The 5,000-nt window shown below is 52.2% G+C and overlaps 7 non-coding genes and 1 pseudogene across 7 annotated transcripts; 1 reads left to right on the top strand and 7 right to left on the bottom strand.

Annotated features, from left to right (window-relative positions):
- LOC141312754 (uncharacterized) overlaps positions 1-5,000 on the bottom strand; it is a 249,274-nt pseudogene that overhangs the window by 147,636 nt on the left and 96,638 nt on the right.
- Positions 554-625, bottom strand: trnae-uuc (transfer RNA glutamic acid (anticodon UUC)). The gene has a single exon. It is a non-coding gene; the product is annotated as a tRNA-Glu (tRNA).
- On the bottom strand, positions 1,536-1,608 carry trnar-acg (transfer RNA arginine (anticodon ACG)). The gene has a single exon. It is a non-coding gene; the product is annotated as a tRNA-Arg (tRNA).
- Positions 2,175-2,247, bottom strand: trnar-acg (transfer RNA arginine (anticodon ACG)). The gene has a single exon. It is a non-coding gene; the product is annotated as a tRNA-Arg (tRNA).
- On the top strand, positions 2,363-2,434 carry trnae-cuc (transfer RNA glutamic acid (anticodon CUC)). Its single transcript has one exon. It is a non-coding gene; the product is annotated as a tRNA-Glu (tRNA).
- On the bottom strand, positions 2,757-2,828 carry trnae-uuc (transfer RNA glutamic acid (anticodon UUC)). The gene has a single exon. It is a non-coding gene; the product is annotated as a tRNA-Glu (tRNA).
- On the bottom strand, positions 3,783-3,854 carry trnae-uuc (transfer RNA glutamic acid (anticodon UUC)). The gene has a single exon. It is a non-coding gene; the product is annotated as a tRNA-Glu (tRNA).
- On the bottom strand, positions 4,765-4,837 carry trnar-acg (transfer RNA arginine (anticodon ACG)). The gene has a single exon. It is a non-coding gene; the product is annotated as a tRNA-Arg (tRNA).

Genomic DNA, 5,000 nt, shown 5'->3' with positions numbered 1-5,000 from the left:
GTCGAAACTAGAATCTACTGATCCGTAGTCAGACGCGTTATCCATTGCGCCACTGGCCCACCGCCTGGGGGCCCTCGTGCTTGCGCGCGACTTGTTGGTTTTCGACGTGACAGAAGCCTGTATTGCTGTCTGCTTGTTCTCATGCTATTAGCAGGCCAGAAGTAGACCAGCTCTTCCCTGGTGGTCTAGTGGTTAGGATTTGCCGCTCTCACGGCCCGGGTTCGATTCCCGGTCAGGGAACGCTCTTTTGCCCCCCACGGCGGACTGTGAAATCAAGCTCTGCTGGCCATTTTCAGAAGGCCGCCCCCCCCAAAAAAGGTGGGCACATGAAAAATGACCTCCTTCGAACCAGAAGTCGAACCAGCGACCTAAGGCTTGCCAACGCTCCACCTACAGTCCTCCGCTCTACCAGCTGAGCTACCGAAGGCACGGACCTGTCGGGTCACAACCTCGGCCTATTAGGTTTCTGCAGCTCGACTGCTGGCCAAAAAACGGCTTTCGACGCAGGAAGACGTGCGCCCCGTTCCAAGAGGGAAGCAAAGAGGAACCCGCCTTCCCATACCGGGAGTCGAACCCGGGCCGCCTGGGTGAAAACCAGGAATCCTGACCGCTAGACCATATGGGAACTGGTCAGTGAAGGCCTTGTCCGGTTAAAAAAAAGATTCCAAAAATACTCACGCCACGCATTCGAAAAAACAAGCGTGGTCTTGCATTGTAACCGTTATCTCAAGGAAAAACAGCCTATCGCCGGTCTGTCAAGGTACAGAAATGAAAATATCATGAGATTAACAATGAAACTGAGATGCGGTTTTAACCGGATATTTCGTGTCCAACTTTTTCTCAAAGCCCGGATGGCACGTAGGAATAGGGCAACAATTCAGCAAGCCGTGACATCAAAACCAAACTGCATTACGCAAAAAGCGGTGCTCGAGCAAGCCAGGAGTCGAACATAGAATCTTCTGATCCATAGTCAGACGTGTTATCCATTGCACCACTGTGACAGAAGCCTGTATTGCTGTCTGCTTTTTCTCATGCTATTAGCAGGCCAGCAGCAGATCAGCTCTTCCCTGGTGGTCTAGTGGTTAGGATTCGGCGCTCTCGCGGCCTGGGTTCGATTCCCGGTCAGGGAACGCTCTTTTGCCCCCCACCCCCCAACGGCGGACTGTGAAATCAAGCTCTGCTGGCCGCTTTCAGAAGGCCGGCCCGCCCAAAAAAGGTGGGCACATGAAAAACGACCTCCTTCGAGCCGGAGTCGAACCAGCGACCTAAGGATTGTGTGGTCTCGCATTGTAACCGTTATCTCAAGGAAAAACAGCCTATCGCCGGTCTGTCAAGGTACAGAAATGAAAAAATTATGAGATTAGTAATGAAACTGAGACGCAGTTATAACCAGATAAGTTGCTGATTTTTGGCTAGTTTGGATTTCATTTCGTGTCCAACTTTTTCTCAAAGCCCGGGTGGCACGTAGGAATAGGGCAACAATTCGGCAAGGCCGTGACATCAAAACCAAACTGCATTACGCAAAAAGCAGAGCACGAGCCAGCCAGGAGTCGAACCTAGAATCTTCTGATCCGTAGTCAGACGCGTTATCCATTGCGCCACTGGCCCACCGCATGAGGGACCTCGTGCTTCCGCCCGACTTGTTGGTTTTCGACGTGACAGAAGCCTGTATTGCTGTCTGCATGTTCTCATGCCATTAGCAAGCCAACACTAGGTCAGCTCTTCCCTGGTGGTCTAGTGGGCCCGGGTTCGATTCCCGGTCAGGGAATGCTCTTTCGCCCCTCACCCCCCCAACGGCGGACTGTGAAATCAAGCTCTGCTGGCCGCTTTCAGAAGGCCGGCCCCCCCGAAAAAGGTGGGCACATGAAAAACGACCTCCTTCGAGCCGGAGTCGAACCAGCGACCTAAGGATTGTGTGGTCTTGCATTGTAACCGTTATCTCATGGAAAAACAGCCTATCGCCGGTCTGTCAAGGTACAGAAATGAAAAAATTATGAGATTAGCAATGAAACTGAGACGCGGTTATAACCAGATAAGTTGCTGATTTTTGGCTAGTTTGGATTTCATTTCGTGTCCAACTTTTTCTCAAAGCCCGGGTGGCACGTAGGAATAGGGCAACAATTCGGCAAGGCCGTGACATCAAAACCAAACTGCATTACGCAAAAAGCAGAGCACGAGCCAGCCAGGAGTCGAACCTAGAATCTTCTGATCCGTAGTCAGACGCGTTATCCATTGCGCCACTGGCCCACCGCATGAGGGACCTCGTGCTTCCGCCCGACTTGTTGGTTTTCGACGTGACAGAAGCCTGTATTGCTGTCTGCATGTTCTCATGCTATTAGCAGGCCAACACTAGGTCAGCTCTTCCCTGGTGGTCTAGTGGTTAGGATTCGGCGCTCTCACCGCCGCGGCCCGGGTTCGATTCCCGGTCAGGGAATGCTCTTTTGCCCCCCTCCCCCCCAACGGTGGACTGTGAAATCAAGCTCTGCTGGCCGCTTTCAGAAGGCCGCCCCCCCAAAAAAAGGTGGGCACATGAAAAATGACCTCCTTCGAACCAGAAGTCGAACCAGCGACCTAAGGCTTGCCAACGCTCCACCTACAGTCCTCCGCTCTACCAGCTGAGCTACCGAAGGCACGGACCTGTCGGGTCACAACCTCGGCCTATTAGGTTTCTGCAGCTCGACTGCTGGCCAAAAAACGGCTTTCGACGCAGGAAGACGTGCGCCCCGTTCCAAGAGGGAAGCAAAGAGGAACCCGCCTTCCCATACCGGGAGTCGAACCCGGGCCGCCTGGGTGAAAACCAGGAATCCTGACCGCTAGACCATATGGGAACTGGTCAGTGAAGGCCTTGTCCGGTTAAAAAAAAGATTCCAAAAATACTCACGCCACGCATTCGAAAAAACAAGCGTGGTCTTGCATTGTAACCGTTATCTCAAGGAAAAACAGCCTATCGCCGGTCTGTCAAGGTACAGAAATGAAAATATCATGAGATTAACAATGAAACTGAGATGCGGTTTTAACCGGATATTTCGTGTCCAACTTTTTCTCAAAGCCCGGATGGCACGTAGGAATAGGGCAACAATTCAGCAAGCCGTGACATCAAAACCAAACTGCATTACGCAAAAAGCGGTGCTCGAGCAAGCCAGGAGTCGAACCTAGAATCTTCTGATCCGTAGTCAGACGTGTTATCCATTGCACCACTGGCCCACAGCGGAGCACGAGTCAGCCAGGAGTCGAAACTAGAATCTACTGATCCGTAGTCAGACGCGTTATCCATTGCGCCACTGGCCCACCGCCTGGGGGCCCTCGTGCTTGCGCGCGACTTGTTGGTTTTCGACGTGACAGAAGCCTGTATTGCTGTCTGCTTGTTCTCATGCTATTAGCAGGCCAGAAGTAGACCAGCTCTTCCCTGGTGGTCTAGTGGTTAGGATTTGCCGCTCTCACGGCCCGGGTTCGATTCCCGGTCAGGGAACGCTCTTTTGCCCCCCACGGCGGACTGTGAAATCAAGCTCTGCTGGCCATTTTCAGAAGGCCGCCCCCCCCAAAAAAGGTGGGCACATGAAAAATGACCTCCTTCGAACCAGAAGTCGAACCATCGACCTAAGGCTTGCCAACGCTCCACCTACAGTCCTCCGCTCTACCAGCTGAGCTACCGAAGGCACGGACCTGTCGGGTCACAACCTCGGCCTATTAGGTTTCTGCAGCTCGACTGCTGGCCAAAAAACGGCTTTCGACGCAGGAAGACGTGCGCCCCGTTCCAAGAGGGAAGCAAAGAGGAACCCGCCTTCCCATACCGGGAGTCGAACCCGGGCCGCCTGGGTGAAAACCAGGAATCCTGACCGCTAGACCATATGGGAACTGGTCAGTGAAGGCCTTGTCCGGTTAAAAAAAAGATTCCAAAAATACTCACGCCACGCATTCGAAAAAACAAGCGTGGTCTTGCATTGTAACCGTTATCTCAAGGAAAAACAGCCTATCGCCGGTCTGTCAAGGTACAGAAATGAAAATATCATGAGATTAACAATGAAACTGAGATGCGGTTTTAACCGGATATTTCGTGTCCAACTTTTTCTCAAAGCCCGGATGGCACGTAGGAATAGGGCAACAATTCAGCAAGCCGTGACATCAAAACCAAACTGCATTACGCAAAAAGCGGTGCTCGAGCAAGCCAGGAGTCGAACATAGAATCTTCTGATCCATAGTCAGACGTGTTATCCATTGCACCACTGTGACAGAAGCCTGTATTGCTGTCTGCTTTTTCTCATGCTATTAGCAGGCCAGCAGCAGATCAGCTCTTCCCTGGTGGTCTAGTGGTTAGGATTCGGCGCTCTCGCGGCCTGGGTTCGATTCCCGGTCAGGGAACGCTCTTTTGCCCCCCACCCCCCAACGGCGGACTGTGAAATCAAGCTCTGCTGGCCGCTTTCAGAAGGCCGGCCCGCCCAAAAAAGGTGGGCACATGAAAAACGACCTCCTTCGAGCCGGAGTCGAACCAGCGACCTAAGGATTGTGTGGTCTTGCATTGTAACCGTTATCTCAAGGAAAAACAGCCTATCGCCGGTCTGTCAAGGTACAGAAATGAAAAAATTATGAGATTAGTAATGAAACTGAGACGCAGTTATAACCAGATAAGTTGCTGATTTTTGGCTAGTTTGGATTTCATTTCGTGTCCAACTTTTTCTCAAAGCCCGGGTGGCACGTAGGAATAGGGCAACAATTCGGCAAGGCCGTGACATCAAAACCAAACTGCATTACGCAAAAAGCAGAGCACGAGCCAGCCAGGAGTCGAACCTAGAATCTTCTGATCCGTAGTCAGACGCGTTATCCATTGCGCCACTGGCCCACCGCATGAGGGACCTCGTGCTTCCGCCCGACTTGTTGGTTTTCGACGTGACAGAAGCCTGTATTGCTGTCTGCATGTTCTCATGCCATTAGCAAGCCAACACTAGGTCAGCTCTTCCCTGGTGGAAAAACAGCCTATCGCCGGTCTGTCAAGGTACAGAAAT

Source organism: Garra rufa, unplaced genomic scaffold, assembly GCF_049309525.1.
Source record: "Garra rufa unplaced genomic scaffold, GarRuf1.0 hap1_unplaced_005, whole genome shotgun sequence".
Taxonomy (NCBI): domain Eukaryota; kingdom Metazoa; phylum Chordata; class Actinopteri; order Cypriniformes; family Cyprinidae; genus Garra; species Garra rufa.
This window is presented reverse-complemented; position numbering and strand designations above follow the sequence as displayed.